The sequence below is a fragment of the Streptopelia decaocto genome (assembly GCF_964273445.1).
Source record: "Streptopelia decaocto genome assembly, contig: HAP1_SCAFFOLD_30, whole genome shotgun sequence".
In the NCBI taxonomy this organism is placed as follows: Eukaryota; Metazoa; Chordata; class Aves; order Columbiformes; family Columbidae; genus Streptopelia; species Streptopelia decaocto.
Genome location: NW_028116159.1, coordinates 2,335,570 through 2,355,995, shown reverse-complemented (window position 1 = coordinate 2,355,995; position 20,426 = coordinate 2,335,570).

Here is a 20,426-nt window from a genome sequence, read left to right as displayed (position 1 = left end):
AGGGTTCCCAATCCCCGACAAGACTGGTACCCTTTCACGTCCAAATCTCTCAAACTCCGGGAGAGATTCTCAAAACCAAGGTTGACATGTTTCGAGTTCCTTTCAACATTTTAGAAATCCCGCTGAAACTTTGGACATTCTCGCGAAGGGTTCCCAATCCCCGACAAGACTGGTACCCTTTCACGTCCAAATCTCTCAAACTCCGGGAGAGATTCTCAAAACCGAGGTTGACATGTTTCGAGTTCCTCTCAACATTTTGGAAATCCCGCTGAAACTTTGGACATTCTCACGAAGGGTTCCCAATTCCCGACAAGACTGGTACCCTTTCACGTCCAAATCTCTCAAACTCCGGGAGAGATTCTCAAAACCAAGGTTGACATGTTTCGAGTTCCTCTCAACATTTTGGAAATCCCGCTGAAACTTTGGACATTCTGGCGAAGGGTTCCCAATCCCCGACAAGACTGGTACCCTTTCACGTCCAAATCTCTCAAACTCCGGGAGAGATTCTCAAAACCAAGGTTGACATGTTTCGAGTTCCTTTCAACATTTTGGAAATCCCGCTGAAGCTTTGGACATTCTGGCGAAGGGTTCCCAATCCCCGACAAGACTGGTACCCTTTCACGTCCAAATCTCTCAAACTCCGGGAGAGATTCTCAAAACCAAGGTTGACATGTTTCGAGTTCCTTTCAACATTTTGGAAATCCCGCTGAAACTTCGGACATTCTGGCGAAGGGTTCCCAATTCCCGACAAGACTGGTACCCTTTCACGTCCAAATCTCTCAAACTCCGGGAGAGATTCTCAAAACCAAGGTTGACATGATTCGAGTTCCTCTCAACATTTTGGAAATCCCGCTGAAACTTTGGACATTCTGGCGAAGGGTTCCCAATCCCCGACAAGACTGGTACCCTTTCACGTCCAAATCTCTCAAACTCCGGGAGAGATTCTCAAAACCAAGGTTGACATGTTTCGAGTTCCTCTCAACATTTTGGAAATCCCGCTGAAACTTTGGACATTCTGGCGAAGGGTTCCCAATCCCCGACAAGACTGGTACCCTTTCACGTCCAAATCTCTCAAACTCCGGGAGAGATTCTCAAAACCAAGGTTGACATGTTTCGAGTTCCTCTCAACATTTTGGAAATCCCGCTGAAACTTTGGACATTCTGGCGAAGGGTTCCCAATCCCCGACAAGACTGGTACCCTTTCACGTCCAAATCTCTCAAACTCCGGGAGAGATTCTCAAAACCGAGGTTGACATGTTTCGAGTTCCTTTCAACATTTTGGAAATCCCGCTGAAACTTTGGACATTCTGGCGAAGGGTTCCCAATCCCCGACAAGACTGGTACCCTTTCACGTCCAAATATCTCAAACTCCGGGAGAGATTCTCAAAACCAAGGTTGGCATGTTTTGAGTTCCTCTCAACATTTTGGAAATCCCGCTGAAACTTCGGACATTCTCACGAAGGGTTCCCAATTCCTGACAAGACTGGTACCCTTTCACGTCCAAATCTCTCAAACTCCGGGAGAGATTCTCAAAACCAAGGTTGACATGATTCGAGTTCCTCTCAACATTTTGGAAATCCCGCTGAAACTTTGGACATTCTCGCGAAGGGTTCCTAATCCCCGACAAGACTGGTACCCTTTCACGTCCAAATGTCTCAAACTCCGGGAGAGATTCTCAAAACCAAGGTTGACATGTTTCGAGTTCCTCTCAACATTTTGGAAATCCCGCTGAAACTTTGGACATTCTCGCGAAGGGTTCCCAATCCCCGACAAGACTGGTACCCTTTCACGTCCAAATCTCTCAAACTCCGGGAGAGATTCTCAAAACCAAGCTTGACATGTTTCGAGTTCCTCTCAACATTTTGGAAATCCCGCTGAAACTTTGGACATTCTGGCGAAGGGTTCCCAATCCCCGACAAGACTGGTACCCTTTCACGTCCAAATCTCTCAAACTCCGGGAGAGATTCTCAAAACCGAGGTTGACATGTTTCGAGTTCCTCTCAACATTTTGGAAATCCCGCTGAAACTTTGGACATTCTCGCGAAGGGTTCCCAATCCCCGACAAGACTGGTACCCTTTCACGTCCAAATTTCTCAAAGTCCGGGAGAGATTCTCAAAACCAAGGTTGACATGTTTCGAGTTCCTCTCAACATTTTGGAAATCCCGCTGAAACTTCGGACATTCTCGCGAAGGGTTCCCAATTCCCGACAAGACTGGTACCCTTTCACGTCCAAATCTCTCAAACTCCGGGAGAGATTCTCAAAACCAAGGTTGACATGATTCGAGTTCCTCTCAATATTTTGGAAATCCCGCTGAAACTTTGGACATTCTCGCGAAGGGTTCCCAATCCCCAACAAGACTGGTACCCTTTCACGTCCAAATCTCTCAAACTCCGGGAGAGATTCTCAAAACCAAGGTTGACATGTTTCGAGTTCCTCTCAACATTTTGGAAATCCCGCTGAAACTTTGGACATTCTCGCGAAGGGTTCCCAATCCCCGACAAGACTGGTACCCTTTCACGTCCAAATCTCTCAAACTCCGGGAGAGATTCTCAAAACCAAGGTTGACATGTTTCGAGTTCCTTTCAACATTTTAGAAATCCCGCTGAAACTTTGGACATTCTCGCGAAGGGTTCCCAATCCCCGACAAGACTGGTACCCTTTCACGTCCAAATCTCTCAAACTCCGGGAGAGATTCTCAAAACCGAGGTTGACATGTTTCGAGTTCCTCTCAACATTTTGGAAATCCCGCTGAAACTTTGGACATTCTGGCGAAGGGTTCCCAATCCCCGACAAGACTGGTACCCTTTCACGTCCAAATCTCTCAAACTCCGGGAGAGATTCTCAAAACCAAGGTTGACATGTTTCGAGTTCCTCTCAACATTTTGGAAATCCCGCTGAAACTTTGGACATTCTGGCGAAGGGTTCCCAATCCCCGACAAGACTGGTACCCTTTCACGTCCAAATCTCTCAAACTCCGGGAGAGATTCTCAAAACCAAGGTTGACATGTTTCGAGTTCCTTTCAACATTTTGGAAATCCCGCTGAAGCTTTGGACATTCTGGCGAAGGGTTCCCAATCCCCGACAAGACTGGTACCCTTTCACGTCCAAATCTCTCAAACTCCGGGAGAGATTCTCAAAACCAAGGTTGACATGTTTCGAGTTCCTTTCAACATTTTGGAAATCCCGCTGAAACTTCGGACATTCTGGCGAAGGGTTCCCAATTCCCGACAAGACTGGTACCCTTTCACGTCCAAATCTCTCAAACTCCGGGAGAGATTCTCAAAACCAAGGCTGACATGATTCGAGTTCCTCTCAACATTTTGGAAATCCCGCTGAAACTTTGGACATTCTGGCGAAGGGTTCCCAATCCCCGACAAGACTGGTACCCTTTCACGTCCAAATCTCTCAAACTCCGGGAGAGATTCTCAAAACCAAGGTTGACATGTTTCGAGTTCCTCTCAACATTTTGGAAATCCCGCTGAAACTTTGGACATTCTGGCGAAGGGTTCCCAATCCCCGACAAGACTGGTACCCTTTCACGTCCAAATCTCTCAAACTCCGGGAGAGATTCTCAAAACCGAGGTTGACATGTTTCGAGTTCCTTTCAACATTTTGGAAATCCCGCTGAAACTTTGGACATTCTGGCGAAGGGTTCCCAATCCCCGACAAGACTGGTACCCTTTCACGTCCAAATATCTCAAACTCCGGGAGAGATTCTCAAAACCAAGGTTGGCATGTTTTGAGTTCCTCTCAACATTTTGGAAATCCCGCTGAAACTTCGGACATTCTCACGAAGGGTTCCCAATTCCCGACAAGACTGGTACCCTTTCACGTCCAAATCTCTCAAACTCCGGGAGAGATTCTCAAAACCAAGGTTGACATGATTCGAGTTCCTCTCAACATTTTGGAAATCCCGCTGAAACTTTGGACATTCTCGCGAAGGGTTCCTAATCCCCGACAAGACTGGTACCCTTTCACGTCCAAATGTCTCAAACTCCGGGAGAGATTCTCAAAACCAAGGTTGACATGTTTCGAGTTCCTCTCAACATTTTGGAAATCCCGCTGAAACTTTGGACATTCTCGCGAAGGGTTCCCAATCCCCGACAAGACTGGTACCCTTTCACGTCCAAATCTCTCAAACTCCGGGAGAGATTCTCAAAACCAAGCTTGACATGTTTCGAGTTCCTCTCAACATTTTGGAAATCCCGCTGAAACTTTGGACATTCTGGCGAAGGGTTCCCAATCCCCGACAAGACTGGTACCCTTTCACGTCCAAATCTCTCAAACTCCGGGAGAGATTCTCAAAACCGAGGTTGACATGTTTCGAGTTCCTCTCAACATTTTGGAAATCCCGCTGAAACTTTGGACATTCTCGCGAAGGGTTCCCAATCCCCGACAAGACTGGTACCCTTTCACGTCCAAATTTCTCAAAGTCCGGGAGAGATTCTCAAAACCAAGGTTGACATGTTTCGAGTTCCTCTCAACATTTTGGAAATCCCGCTGAAACTTTGGACATTCTCGCGAAGGGTTCCCAATCCCCGACAAGACTGGTACCCTTTCACGTTAAATCTCTCAAACTCCGGGAGAGATTCTCAAAACCAAGGTTGACATGTTTCGAGTTCCTCTCAACATTTTGGAAATCCCGCTGAAACTTTGGACATTCTCGCGAAGGGTTCCCAATCCCCGACAAGACTGGTACCCTTTCACGTCCAAATCTCTCAAACTCCGGGAGAGATTCTCAAAACCGAGGTTGACATGTTTCGAGTTCCTCTCAACATTTTGGAAATCCCGCTGAAACTTTGGACATTCTCGCGAAGGGTTCCCAATCCCCGACAAGACTGGTACCCTTTCACGTCCAAATCTCTCAAAGTCCGGGAGAGATTCTCAAAACCAAGGTTGACATGTTTCGAGTTCCTCTCAACATTTTGGAAATCCCGCTGAAACTTTGGACATTCTCGCGAAGGGTTCCCAATCCCCGACAAGACTGGTACCCTTTCACGTCCAAATCTCTCAAACTCTGGGAGAGATTCTCAAAACCAAGGTTGACATGTTTCGAGTTCCTCTCAACATTTTGGAAATCCCGCTGAAACTTTGGACATTCTGGCGAAGGGTTCCCAATCCCCGACAAGACTGTTACCCTTTCACGTCCAAATCTCTCAAACTCCGGGAGAGATTCTCAAAACCAAGGTTGACATGTTTCGAGTTCCTCTCAACATTTTGGAAATCCCGCTGAAACTTTGGACATTCTCGCGAAGGGTTCCCAATCCCCGACAAGACTGGTACCCTTTCACGTTAAATCTCTCAAACTCCGGGAGAGATTCTCAAAACCAAGGTTGACATGTTTCGAGTTCCTCTCAACATTTTGGAAATCCCGCTGAAACTTTGGACATTCTCGCGAAGGGTTCCCAATCCCCGACAAGACTGGTACCCTTTCACGTCCAAATCTCTCAAACTCCGGGAGAGATTCTCAAAACCGAGGTTGACATGTTTCGAGTTCCTCTCAACATTTTGGAAATCCCGCTGAAACTTTGGACATTCTCGCGAAGGGTTCCCAATCCCCGACAAGACTGGTACCCTTTCACGTCCAAATCTCTCAAAGTCCGGGAGAGATTCTCAAAACCAAGGTTGACATGTTTCGAGTTCCTCTCAACATTTTGGAAATCCCGCTGAAACTTTGGACATTCTCGCGAAGGGTTCCCAATCCCCGACAAGACTGGTACCCTTTCACGTCCAAATCTCTCAAACTCTGGGAGAGATTCTCAAAACCAAGGTTGACATGTTTCGAGTTCCTCTCAACATTTTGGAAATCCCGCTGAAACTTTGGACATTCTGGCGAAGGGTTCCCAATCCCCGACAAGACTGTTACCCTTTCACGTCCAAATCTCTCAAACTCCGGGAGAGATTCTCAAAACCAAGGTTGACATGTTTCGAGTTCCTCTCAACATTTTGGAAATCCCGCTGAAACTTTGGACATTCTGGCGAAGGGTTCCCAATCCCCGACAAGACTGGTACCCTTTCACGTCCAAATCTCTCAAACTCCGGGAGAGATTCTCAAAACCAAGGTTGACATGTTTCGAGTTCCTCTCAACATTTTGGAAATCCCGCTGAAACTTTGGACATTCTGGCGAAGGGTTCCCAATCCCCGACAAGACTGGTACCCTTTCACGTCCAAATCTCTCAAACTCCGGGAGAGATTCTCAAAACCGAGGTTGACATGTTTCGAGTTCCTTTCAACATTTTGGAAATCCCGCTGAAACTTTGGACATTCTGGCGAAGGGTTCCCAATCCCCGACAAGACTGGTACCCTTTCACGTCCAAATCTCTCAAACTCCGGGAGAGATTCTCAAAACCAAGGTTGACATGTTTCGAGTTCCTCTCAACATTTTGGAAATCCCGCTGAAACTTCGGACATTCTCACGAAGGGTTCCCAATTCCCGACAAGACTGGTACCCTTTCACGTCCAAATCTCTCAAACTCCGGGAGAGATTCTCAAAACCAAGGTTGACATGATTCGAGTTCCTCTCAACATTTTGGAAATCCCGCTGAAACTTTGGACATTCTCGCGAAGGGTTCCTAATCCCCGACAAGACTGGTACCCTTTCACGTCCAAATCTCTCAAACTCCGGGAGAGATTCTCAAAACCAAGGTTGACATGTTTCGAGTTCCTCTCAACATTTTGGAAATCCCGCTGAAACTTTGGACATTCTCGCGAAGGGTTCCCAATCCCCGACAAGACTGGTACCCTTTCACGTCCAAATCTCTCAAACTCCGGGAGAGATTCTCAAAACCAAGGTTGACATGTTTCGAGTTCCTCTCAACATTTTGGAAATCCCGCTGAAACTTTGGACATTCTGGCGAAGGGTTCCCAATCCCCGACAAGACTGGTACCCTTTCACGTCCAAATCTCTCAAACTCCGGGAGAGATTCTCAAAACCGAGGTTGACATGTTTCGAGTTCCTCTCAACATTTTGGAAATCCCGCTGAAACTTTGGACATTCTCGCGAAGGGTTCCCAATCCCCGACAAGACTGGTACCCTTTCACGTCCAAATTTCTCAAAGTCCGGGAGAGATTCTCAAAACCAAGGTTGACATGTTTCGAGTTCCTCTCAACATTTTGGAAATCCCGCTGAAACTTCGGACATTCTCGCGAAGGGTTCCCAATTCCCGACAAGACTGGTACCCTTTCACGTCCAAATCTCTCAAACTCCGGGAGAGATTCTCAAAACCAAGGTTGACATGTTTCGAGTTCCTCTCAACATTTTGGAAATCCCGCTGAAACTTTGGACATTCTCGCGAAGGGTTCCTAATCCCCGACAAGACTGGTACCCTTTCACGTCCAAATCTCTCAAACTCCGGGAGAGATTCTCAAAACCAAGGTTGACATGTTTCGAGTTCCTCTCAACATTTTGGAAATCCCGCTGAAACTTTGGACATTCTGGCGAAGGGTTCCCAATCCCCGACAAGACTGGTACCCTTTCACGTCCAAATCTCTCAAACTCCGGGAGAGATTCTCAAAACCAAGGTTGACATGTTTCGAGTTCCTCTCAACATTTTGGAAATCCCGCTGAAACTTTGGACATTCTCGCGAAGGGTTCCCAATCCCCGACAAGACTGGTACCCTTTCACGTTAAATCTCTCAAACTCCGGGAGAGATTCTCAAAACCAAGGTTGACATGTTTCGAGTTCCTCTCAACATTTTGGAAATCCCGCTGAAACTTTGGACATTCTCGCGAAGGGTTCCCAATCCCCGACAAGACTGGTACCCTTTCACGTCCAAATCTCTCAAACTCCGGGAGAGATTCTCAAAACCAAGGTTGACATGTTTAGAGTTCCTCTCAACATTTTGGAAATCCCGCTGAAACTTTGGACATTCTGGCGAAGGGTTCCCAATCCCCGACAAGACTGGTACCCTTTCACGTCCAAATCTCTCAAACTCCGGGAGAGATTCTCAAAACCAAGGTTGACATGTTTCGAGTTCCTCTCAACATTTTGGAAATCCCGCTGAAACTTTGGACATTCTGGCGAAGGGTTCCCAATCCCCGACAAGACTGGTACCCTTTCACGTCCAAATCTCTCAAACTCCGGGAGAGATTCTCAAAACCAAGGTTGACATGTTTCGAGTTCCTCTCAACATTTTGGAAATCCCGCTGAAACTTTGGACATTCTGGCGAAGGGTTCCCAATCCCCGACAAGACTGGTACCCTTTCACGTCCAAATCTCTCAAACTCCGGGAGAGATTCTCAAAACCGAGGTTGACATGTTTCGAGTTCCTCTCAACATTTTGGAAATCCCGCTGAAACTTTGGACATTCTGGCGAAGGGTTCCCAATCCCCGACAAGACTGGTACCCTTTCACGTCCAAATCTCTCAAACTCCGGGAGAGATTCTCAAAACCGAGGTTGACATGTTTCGAGTTCCTCTCAACATTTTGGAAATCCCGCTGAAACTTTGGACATTCTGGCAAAGGGTTCCCAATCCCCGACAAGACTGGTACCCTTTCACGTCCAAATCTCTCAAACTCCGGGAGAGATTCTCAAAACCAAGGTTGACATGTTTCGAGTTCCTCTCAACATTTTGGAAATCGCGCTGAAACTTTGGACATTCTCGCGAAGGGTTCCCAATTCCCGACAAGACTGGTACCCTTTCACGTCCAAATCTCTCAAACGCCGGGAGAGATTCTCAAAACCAAGGTTGACATGATTCGAGTTCCTCTCAACATTTTGGAAATCCCGCTGAAACTTTGGACATTCTCGCGAAGGGTTCCTAATCCCCGACAAGACTGGTACCCTTTCACGTCCAAATCTCTCAAACTCCGGGAGAGATTCTCAAAACCAAGGTTGACATGTTTCGAGTTCCTCTCAACATTTTGGAAATCCCGCTGAAACTTTGGACATTCTGGCGAAGGGTTCCCAATCCCCGACAAGACTGGTACCCTTTCACGTCCAAATCTCTCAAACTCCGGGAGAGATTCTCAAAACCAAGGTTGACATGTTTCGAGTTCCTCTCAACATTTTGGAAATCCCGCTGAAACTTCGGACATTCTCGCGAAGGGTTCCCAATCCCCGACAAGACTGGTACCCTTTCACGTCCAAATCTCTCAAACTCCGGGAGAGATTCTCAAAACCAAGGTTGACATGATTCGAGTTCCTCTCAACATTTTGGAAATCCCGCTGAAACTTTGGACATTCTCGCGAAGGGTTCCTAATCCCCGACAAGACTGGTACCCTTTCACGTCCAAATCTCTCAAACTCCGGGAGAGATTCTCAAAACCAAGGTTGACATGTTTCGAGTTCCTCTCAACATTTTGGAAATCCCGCTGAAACTTTGGACATTCTCGCGAAGGGTTCCCAATCCCCGACAAGACTGGTACCCTTTCACGTCCAAATCTCTCAAACTCCGGGAGAGATTCTCAAAACCGAGGTTGACATGATTCGAGTTCCTCTCAATATTTTGGAAATCCCGCTGAAACTTTGGACATTCTCGCGAAGGGTTCCCAATCCCCGACAAGACTGGTACCCTTTCACGTCCAAATCTCTCAAACTCCAGGAGAGATTCTCAAAACCAAGGTTGACATGTTTCGAGTTCCTCTCAACATTTTGGAAATCCCGCTGAAACTTTGGACATTCTCGCGAAGGGTTCCCATTTCCCGACAAGACTGGTACCCTTTCACGTCCAAATCTCTCAAACTCCGGGAGAGATTCTCAAAACCAAGGTTGACATGATTTGAGTTCCTCTCAACATTTTGGAAATCCCACTGAAACTTTGGACATTCTCGCGAAGGGTTCCTAATCCCCGACAAGACTGGTACCCTTTCACGTCCAAATCTCTCAAACTCCGGGAGAGATTCTCAAAACCAAGGTTGACATGTTTCGAGTTCCTCTCAACATTTTGGAAATCGCGCTGAAACTTTGGACATTCTGGCGAAGGGTTCCCAATCCCCGACAAGACTGGTGCCCTTTCACGTCCAAATTTCTCAAAGTCCGGGAGAGATTCTCAAAACCAAGGTTGACATGTTTCGAGTTCCTCTCAACATTTTGGAAATCCCGCTGAAACTTCGGACATTCTCGCGAAGGGTTCCCAATTCCCGACAAGACTGGTACCCTTTCACGTCCAAATCTCTCAAACTCCGGGAGAGATTCTCAAAACCAAGGTTGACATGATTCGAGTTCCTCTCAACATTTTGGAAATCCCGCTGAAACTTTGGACATTCTCGCGAAGGGTTCCTAATCCCCGACAAGACTGGTACCCTTTCACGTCCAAATCTCTCAAACTCCGGGAGAGATTCTCAAAACCAAGGTTGACATGTTTCGAGTTCCTCTCAACATTTTGGAAATCCCGCTGAAACTTTGGACATTCTGGCGAAGGGTTCCCAATCCCCGACAAGACTGGTACCCTTTCACGTCCAAATCTCTCAAACTCCGGGAGAGATTCTCAAAACCAAGGTTGACATGTTTCGAGTTCCTCTCAACATTTTGGAAATCCCGCTGAAACTTTGGACATTCTCGCGAAGGGTTCCCAATCCCCGACAAGACTGGTACCCTTTCACGTTAAATCTCTCAAACTCCGGGAGAGATTCTCAAAACCAAGGTTGACATGTTTCGAGTTCCTCTCAACATTTTGGAAATCCCGCTGAAACTTTGGACATTCTCGCGAAGGGTTCCCAATCCCCGACAAGACTGGTACCCTTTCACGTCCAAATCTCTCAAACTCCGGGAGAGATTCTCAAAACCGAGGTTGACATGTTTCGAGTTCCTCTCAACATTTTGGAAATCCCGCTGAAACTTTGGACATTCTCGCGAAGGGTTCCCAATCCCCGACAAGACTGGTACCCTTTCACGTCCAAATCTCTCAAAGTCCGGGAGAGATTCTCAAAACCAAGGTTGACATGTTTCGAGTTCCTCTCAACATTTTGGAAATCCCGCTGAAACTTTGGACATTCTCGCGAAGGGTTCCCAATCCCCGACAAGACTGGTACCCTTTCACGTCCAAATCTCTCAAACTCTGGGAGAGATTCTCAAAACCAAGGTTGACATGTTTCGAGTTCCTCTCAACATTTTGGAAATCCCGCTGAAACTTTGGACATTCTGGCGAAGGGTTCCCAATCCCCGACAAGACTGTTACCCTTTCACGTCCAAATCTCTCAAACTCCGGGAGAGATTCTCAAAACCAAGGTTGACATGTTTCGAGTTCCTCTCAACATTTTGGAAATCCCGCTGAAACTTTGGACATTCTGGCGAAGGGTTCCCAATCCCCGACAAGACTGGTACCCTTTCACGTCCAAATCTCTCAAACTCCGGGAGAGATTCTCAAAACCAAGGTTGACATGTTTCGAGTTCCTCTCAACATTTTGGAAATCCCGCTGAAACTTTGGACATTCTGGCGAAGGGTTCCCAATCCCCGACAAGACTGGTACCCTTTCACGTCCAAATCTCTCAAACTCCGGGAGAGATTCTCAAAACCGAGGTTGACATGTTTCGAGTTCCTTTCAACATTTTGGAAATCCCGCTGAAACTTTGGACATTCTGGCGAAGGGTTCCCAATCCCCGACAAGACTGGTACCCTTTCACGTCCAAATCTCTCAAACTCCGGGAGAGATTCTCAAAACCAAGGTTGACATGTTTCGAGTTCCTCTCAACATTTTGGAAATCCCGCTGAAACTTCGGACATTCTCACGAAGGGTTCCCAATTCCCGACAAGACTGGTACCCTTTCACGTCCAAATCTCTCAAACTCCGGGAGAGATTCTCAAAACCAAGGTTGACATGATTCGAGTTCCTCTCAACATTTTGGAAATCCCGCTGAAACTTTGGACATTCTCGCGAAGGGTTCCTAATCCCCGACAAGACTGGTACCCTTTCACGTCCAAATCTCTCAAACTCCGGGAGAGATTCTCAAAACCAAGGTTGACATGTTTCGAGTTCCTCTCAACATTTTGGAAATCCCGCTGAAACTTTGGACATTCTCGCGAAGGGTTCCCAATCCCCGACAAGACTGGTACCCTTTCACGTCCAAATCTCTCAAACTCCGGGAGAGATTCTCAAAACCAAGGTTGACATGTTTCGAGTTCCTCTCAACATTTTGGAAATCCCGCTGAAACTTTGGACATTCTGGCGAAGGGTTCCCAATCCCCGACAAGACTGGTACCCTTTCACGTCCAAATCTCTCAAACTCCGGGAGAGATTCTCAAAACCGAGGTTGACATGTTTCGAGTTCCTCTCAACATTTTGGAAATCCCGCTGAAACTTTGGACATTCTCGCGAAGGGTTCCCAATCCCCGACAAGACTGGTACCCTTTCACGTCCAAATTTCTCAAAGTCCGGGAGAGATTCTCAAAACCAAGGTTGACATGTTTCGAGTTCCTCTCAACATTTTGGAAATCCCGCTGAAACTTCGGACATTCTCGCGAAGGGTTCCCAATTCCCGACAAGACTGGTACCCTTTCACGTCCAAATCTCTCAAACTCCGGGAGAGATTCTCAAAACCAAGGTTGACATGTTTCGAGTTCCTCTCAACATTTTGGAAATCCCGCTGAAACTTTGGACATTCTCGCGAAGGGTTCCTAATCCCCGACAAGACTGGTACCCTTTCACGTCCAAATCTCTCAAACTCCGGGAGAGATTCTCAAAACCAAGGTTGACATGTTTCGAGTTCCTCTCAACATTTTGGAAATCCCGCTGAAACTTTGGACATTCTGGCGAAGGGTTCCCAATCCCCGACAAGACTGGTACCCTTTCACGTCCAAATCTCTCAAACTCCGGGAGAGATTCTCAAAACCAAGGTTGACATGTTTCGAGTTCCTCTCAACATTTTGGAAATCCCGCTGAAACTTTGGACATTCTCGCGAAGGGTTCCCAATCCCCGACAAGACTGGTACCCTTTCACGTTAAATCTCTCAAACTCCGGGAGAGATTCTCAAAACCAAGGTTGACATGTTTCGAGTTCCTCTCAACATTTTGGAAATCCCGCTGAAACTTTGGACATTCTCGCGAAGGGTTCCCAATCCCCGACAAGACTGGTACCCTTTCACGTCCAAATCTCTCAAACTCCGGGAGAGATTCTCAAAACCAAGGTTGACATGTTTAGAGTTCCTCTCAACATTTTGGAAATCCCGCTGAAACTTTGGACATTCTGGCGAAGGGTTCCCAATCCCCGACAAGACTGGTACCCTTTCACGTCCAAATCTCTCAAACTCCGGGAGAGATTCTCAAAACCAAGGTTGACATGTTTCGAGTTCCTCTCAACATTTTGGAAATCCCGCTGAAACTTTGGACATTCTGGCGAAGGGTTCCCAATCCCCGACAAGACTGGTACCCTTTCACGTCCAAATCTCTCAAACTCCGGGAGAGATTCTCAAAACCAAGGTTGACATGTTTCGAGTTCCTCTCAACATTTTGGAAATCCCGCTGAAACTTTGGACATTCTGGCGAAGGGTTCCCAATCCCCGACAAGACTGGTACCCTTTCACGTCCAAATCTCTCAAACTCCGGGAGAGATTCTCAAAACCGAGGTTGACATGTTTCGAGTTCCTCTCAACATTTTGGAAATCCCGCTGAAACTTTGGACATTCTGGCGAAGGGTTCCCAATCCCCGACAAGACTGGTACCCTTTCACGTCCAAATCTCTCAAACTCCGGGAGAGATTCTCAAAACCGAGGTTGACATGTTTCGAGTTCCTCTCAACATTTTGGAAATCCCGCTGAAACTTTGGACATTCTGGCAAAGGGTTCCCAATCCCCGACAAGACTGGTACCCTTTCACGTCCAAATCTCTCAAACTCCGGGAGAGATTCTCAAAACCAAGGTTGACATGTTTCGAGTTCCTCTCAACATTTTGGAAATCGCGCTGAAACTTTGGACATTCTCGCGAAGGGTTCCCAATTCCCGACAAGACTGGTACCCTTTCACGTCCAAATCTCTCAAACGCCGGGAGAGATTCTCAAAACCAAGGTTGACATGATTCGAGTTCCTCTCAACATTTTGGAAATCCCGCTGAAACTTCGGACATTCTCGCGAAGGGTTCCTAATCCCCGACAAGACTGGTACCCTTTCACGTCCAAATCTCTCAAACTCCGGGAGAGATTCTCAAAACCAAGGTTGACATGTTTCGAGTTCCTCTCAACATTTTGGAAATCCCGCTGAAACTTTGGACATTCTGGCGAAGGGTTCCCAATCCCCGACAAGACTGGTACCCTTTCACGTCCAAATCTCTCAAACTCCGGGAGAGATTCTCAAAACCAAGGTTGACATGTTTCGAGTTCCTCTCAACATTTTGGAAATCCCGCTGAAACTTCGGACATTCTCGCGAAGGGTTCCCAATCCCCGACAAGACTGGTACCCTTTCACGTCCAAATCTCTCAAACTCCGGGAGAGATTCTCAAAACCAAGGTTGACATGATTCGAGTTCCTCTCAACATTTTGGAAATCCCGCTGAAACTTTGGACATTCTCGCGAAGGGTTCCTAATCCCCGACAAGACTGGTACCCTTTCACGTCCAAATCTCTCAAACTCCGGGAGAGATTCTCAAAACCAAGGTTGACATGTTTCGAGTTCCTCTCAACATTTTGGAAATCCCGCTGAAACTTTGGACATTCTCGCGAAGGGTTCCCAATCCCCGACAAGACTGGTACCCTTTCACGTCCAAATCTCTCAAACTCCGGGAGAGATTCTCAAAACCGAGGTTGACATGATTCGAGTTCCTCTCAATATTTTGGAAATCCCGCTGAAACTTTGGACATTCTCGCGAAGGGTTCCCAATCCCCGACAAGACTGGTACCCTTTCACGTCCAAATCTCTCAAACTCCAGGAGAGATTCTCAAAACCAAGGTTGACATGTTTCGAGTTCCTCTCAACATTTTGGAAATCCCGCTGAAACTTTGGACATTCTCGCGAAGGGTTCCCATTTCCCGACAAGACTGGTACCCTTTCACGTCCAAATCTCTCAAACTCCGGGAGAGATTCTCAAAACCAAGGTTGACATGATTTGAGTTCCTCTCAACATTTTGGAAATCCCACTGAAACTTTGGACATTCTCGCGAAGGGTTCCTAATCCCCGACAAGACTGGTACCCTTTCACGTCCAAATCTCTCAAACTCCGGGAGAGATTCTCAAAACCAAGGTTGACATGTTTCGAGTTCCTCTCAACATTTTGGAAATCGCGCTGAAACTTTGGACATTCTGGCGAAGGGTTCCCAATCCCCGACAAGACTGGTGCCCTTTCACGTCCAAATTTCTCAAAGTCCGGGAGAGATTCTCAAAACCAAGGTTGACATGTTTCGAGTTCCTCTCAACATTTTGGAAATCCCGCTGAAACTTCGGACATTCTCGCGAAGGGTTCCCAATTCCCGACAAGACTGGTACCCTTTCACGTCCAAATCTCTCAAACTCCGGGAGAGATTCTCAAAACCAAGGTTGACATGATTCGAGTTCCTCTCAACATTTTGGAAATCCCGCTGAAACTTTGGACATTCTCGCGAAGGGTTCCTAATCCCCGACAAGACTGGTACCCTTTCACGTCCAAATCTCTCAAACTCCGGGAGAGATTCTCAAAACCAAGGTTGACATGTTTCGAGTTCCTCTCAACATTTTGGAAATCCCGCTGAAACTTTGGACATTCTGGCGAAGGGTTCCCAATCCCCGACAAGACTGGTACCCTTTCACGTCCAAATCTCTCAAACTCCGGGAGAGATTCTCAAAACCGAGGTTGACATGATTCGAGTTCCTCTCAAGATTTTGGAAATCCCGCTGAAACTTTGGACATTCTCGCGAAGGGTTCCCAATTCCCGACAAGACTGGTACCCTTTCACGTCCAAATCTCTCAAACTCCAGGAGAGATTCTCAAAACCGAGGTTGACATGTTTCGAGTTCCTCTCAACATTTTAGAAATCCCGCTGAAACTTTGGACATTCTCGCGAAGGGTTCCCAATCCCCGACAAGATTGGTACCCTTTCACGTCCAAATCTCTCAAACTCTGGGAGAGATTCTCAAAACCAAGGTTGACATGTTTCGAGTTCCTCTCAACATTTTGGAAATCCCGCTGAAACTTTGGACATTCTGGCGAAGGGTTCCCAATCCCCGACAAGACTGGTACCCTTTCACGTCCAAATCTCTCAAACTCCGGGAGAGATTCTCAAAACCAAGGTTGACATGTTTCGAGTTCCTCTCAACATTTTGGAAATCCCGCTGAAACTTTGGACATTCTGGCGAAGGGTTCCCAATCCCCGACAAGACTGGTACCCTTTCACGTCCAAATCTCTCAAACTCCGGGAGAGATTCTCAAAACCAAGGTTGACATGTTTCGAGTTCCTCTCAACATTTTGGAAATCCCGCTGAAACTTTGGACATTCTCGCGAAGGGTTCCCAATCCCCGACAAGACTGGTATCCTTTCACGTCCAAATCTCTCAAACTCCGGGAGAGATTCTCAAAACCGAGGTTGACATGTTTCGAGTTCCTCTCAACATTTTGGAAATCCCGCTGAAACTTTGGACATTCTCGCGAAGGGTTCCCAATCCCCGACAAGACTGGTACCCTTTCACGTCCAAATCTCTCAAACTCCGGGAGAGATTCTCAAAACCAAGGTTGACATGTTTCGAGTTCCTCTCAACATTTTGGAAATCCCGCTGAAACTTCGGACATTCTCGCGAAGGGTTCCCAATTCCCGACAAGACTGGTACCCTTTCACGTCCAAATCTCTCAAACTCCGGGAGAGATTCTCAAAACCAAGGTTGACATGATTCGAGTTCCTCTCAACATTTTGGAAATCCCGCTGAAACTTTGGACATTCTCGCGAAGGGTTCCCAATCCCCGACAAGACTGGTACCCTTTCACGTCCAAATCTCTCAAACTCCGGGAGAGATTCTCAAAACCAAGGTTGACATGTTTCGAGTTCCTCTCAACATTTTGGAAATCCCGCTGAAACTTTGGACATTCTGGCGAAGGGTTCCCAATCCCCGACAAGACTGTTACCCTTTCACGTCCAAATCTCTCAAACTCCGGGAGAGATTCTCAAAACCAAGGTTGACATGTTTCGAGTTCCTTTCAACATTTTGGAAATCCCGCTGAAGCTTTGGACATTCTCGCGAAGGGTTCCCAATCCCCGACAAGACTGGTACCCTTTCACGTCCAAATCTCTCAAACTCCGGGAGAGATTCTCAAAACCAAGGTTGACATGTTTCGAGTTCCTTTCAACATTTTGGAAATCCCGCTGAAACTTCGGACATTCTCGCGAAGGGTTCCCAATTCCCGACAAGACTGGTACCCTTTCACGTCCAAATCTCTCAAACTCCGGGAGAGATTCTCAAAACCAAGGTTGACATGATTCGAGTTCCTCTCAACATTTTGGAAATCCCGCTGAAACTTTGGACATTCTCGCGAAGGGTTCCCAATCCCCGACAAGACTGGTACCCTTTCACGTCCAAATCTCTCAAACTCCGGGAGAGATTCTCAAAACCAAGGTTGACATGTTTAGAGTTCCTCTCAACATTTTGGAAATCCCGCTGAAACTTTGGACATTCTGGCGAAGGGTTCCCAATCCCCGACAAGACTGGTACCCTTTCACGTCCAAATCTCTCAAACTCCGGGAGAGATTCTCAAAACCAAGGTTGACATGTTTCGAGTTCCTCTCAACATTTTGGAAATCCCGCTGAAACTTTGGACATTCTGGCGAAGGGTTCCCAATCCCCGACAAGACTGGTACCCTTTCACGTCCAAATCTCTCAAACTCCGGGAGAGATTCTCAAAACCAAGGTTGACATGATTCGAGTTCCTCTCAACATTTTGGAAATCCCGCTGAAACTTTGGACATTCTCGCGAAGGGTTCCTAATCCCCGACAAGACTGGTACCCTTTCACGTCCAAATCTCTCAAACTCCGGGAGAGATTCTCAAAACCAAGGTTGACATGTTTCGAGTTCCTCTCAACATTTTGGAAATCCCGCTGAAACTTTGGACATTCTCGCGAAGGGTTCCCAATCCCCGACAAGACTGGTACCCTTTCACCTCCAAATCTCTCAAACTCCGGGAGAGATTCTCAAAACCAAGGTTGACATGTTTCGAGTTCCTCTCAACATTTTGGAAATCCCGCTGAAACTTTGGACATTCTGGCGAAGGGTTCCCAATCCCCGACAAGACTGGTACCCTTTCACGTCCAAATCTCTCAAAGTCCGGGAGAGATTCTCAAAACCAAGGTTGACATGTTTCGAGTTCCTCTCAACATTTTGGAAATCCCGCTGAAACTTCGGACATTCTCGCGAAGGGTTCCCAATTCCCGACAAGACTGGTACCCTTTCACGTCCAAATCTCTCAAACTCCGGGAGAGATTCTCAAAACCAAGGTTGACATGTTTCGAGTTCCTCTCAACATTTTGGAAATCCCGCTGAAACTTTGGACATTCTCGCGAAGGGTTCCCAATTCCCGACAAGACTGGTACCCTTTCACGTCCAAATTTCTCAAAGTCCGGGAGAGATTCTCAAAACCAAGGTTGACATGATTCGAGTTCCTCTCAACATTTTGGAAATCCCGCTGAAACTTTGGACATTCTCGCGAAGGGTTCCTAATCCCCGACAAGACTGGTACCCTTTCACGTCCAAATCTCTCAAACTCCGGGAGAGATTCTCAAAACCAAGGTTGACATGTTTCGAGTTCCTCTCAACATTTTGGAAATCCCGCTGAAACTTTGGACATTCTCGCGAAGGGTTCCCAATCCCCGACAAGACTGGTACCCTTTCACGTCCAAATCTCTCAAACTCCGGGAGAGATTCTCAAAACCGAGGTTGACATGATTCGAGTTCCTCTCAATATTTTGGAAATCCCGCTGAAACTTTGGACATTCTCGCGAAGGGTTCCCAATCCCCGACAAGACTGGTACCCTTTCACGTCCAAATCTCTCAAACTCCGGGAGAGATTCTCAAAACCAAGGTTGACATGTTTCGAGTTCCTCTCAACATTTTGGAAATCCCGCTGAAACTTTGGACATTCTCGCGAAGGGTTCCCAATTCCCGACAAGACTGGTACCCTTTCACGTCCAAATCTCTCAAACTCCGGGAGAGATTCTCAAAACCAAGGTTGACATGATTCGAGTTCCTCTCAACATTTTGGAAATCCCGCTGAAACTTTGGACATTCTCGCGAAGGGTTCCTAATCCCCGACAAGACTGGTACCCTTTCACGTCCAAATCTCTCAAACTCCGGGAGAGATTCTCAAAACCAAGGTTGACATGTTTCGAGTTCCTCTCAACATTTTGGAAATCCCGCTGAAACTTTGGACATTCTGGCGAAGGGTTCCCAATCCCCGACAAGACTGGTACCCTTTCACGTCCAAATTTCTCAAAGTCCGGGAGAGATTCTCAAAACCAAGGTTGACATGTTTCGAGTTCCTCTCAACATTTTGGAAATCCCGCTGAAACTTCGGACATTCTCGCGAAGGGTTCCCAATTCCCGACAAGACTGGTACCCTTTCACGTCCAAATCTCTCAAACTCCGGGAGAGATTCTCAAAACCAAGGTTGACATGATTCGAGTTCCTCTCAACATTTTGGAAATCCCGCTGAAACTTTGGACATTCTCGCGAAGGGTTCCTAATCCCCGACAAGACTGGTACCCTTTCACGTCCAAATCTCTCAAACTCCGGGAGAGATTCTCAAAACCAAGGTTGACATGTTTCGAGTTCCTCTCAACATTTTGGAAATCCCGCTGAAACTTTGGACATTCTGGCGAAGGGTTCCCAATCCCCGACAAGACTGGTACCCTTTCACGTCCAAATCTCTCAAACTCCGGGAGAGATTCTCAAAACCGAGGTTGACATGATTCGAGTTCCTCTCAAGATTTTGGAAATCCCGCTGAAACTTTGGACATTCTGGCGAAGGGTTCCCAATTCCCGACAAGACTGGTACCCTTTCACGTCCAAATCTCTCAAACTCCAGGAGAGATTCTCAAAACCGAGGTTGACATGTTTCGAGTTCCTCTCAACATTTTAGAAATCCCGCTGAAACTTTGGACATTCTCGCGAAGGGTTCCCAATCCCCGACAAGATTGGTACCCTTTCACGTCCAAATCTCTCAAACTCTGCGAGAGATTCTGAAAACCAAGGTTGACATGTTTCGAGTTCCTCTCAACATTTTGGAAATCCCGCTGAAACTTTGGACATTCTGGCGAAGGGTTCCCAATCCCCGACAAGACTGGTACCCTTTCACGTCCAAATATCTCAAACTCCGGGAGAGATTCTCAAAACCAAGGTTGACATGTTTCGAGTTCCTCTCAACATTTTGGAAATCCCGCTGAAACTTTGGACATTCTCGCGAAGGGTTCCCAATCCCCGACAAGACTGGTACCCTTTCACGTCCAAATCTCTCAAACTCCGGGAGAGATTCTCAAAACCAAGGTTGACATGTTTCGAGTTCCTCTCAACATTTTGGAAATCCCGCTGAAACTTTGGACA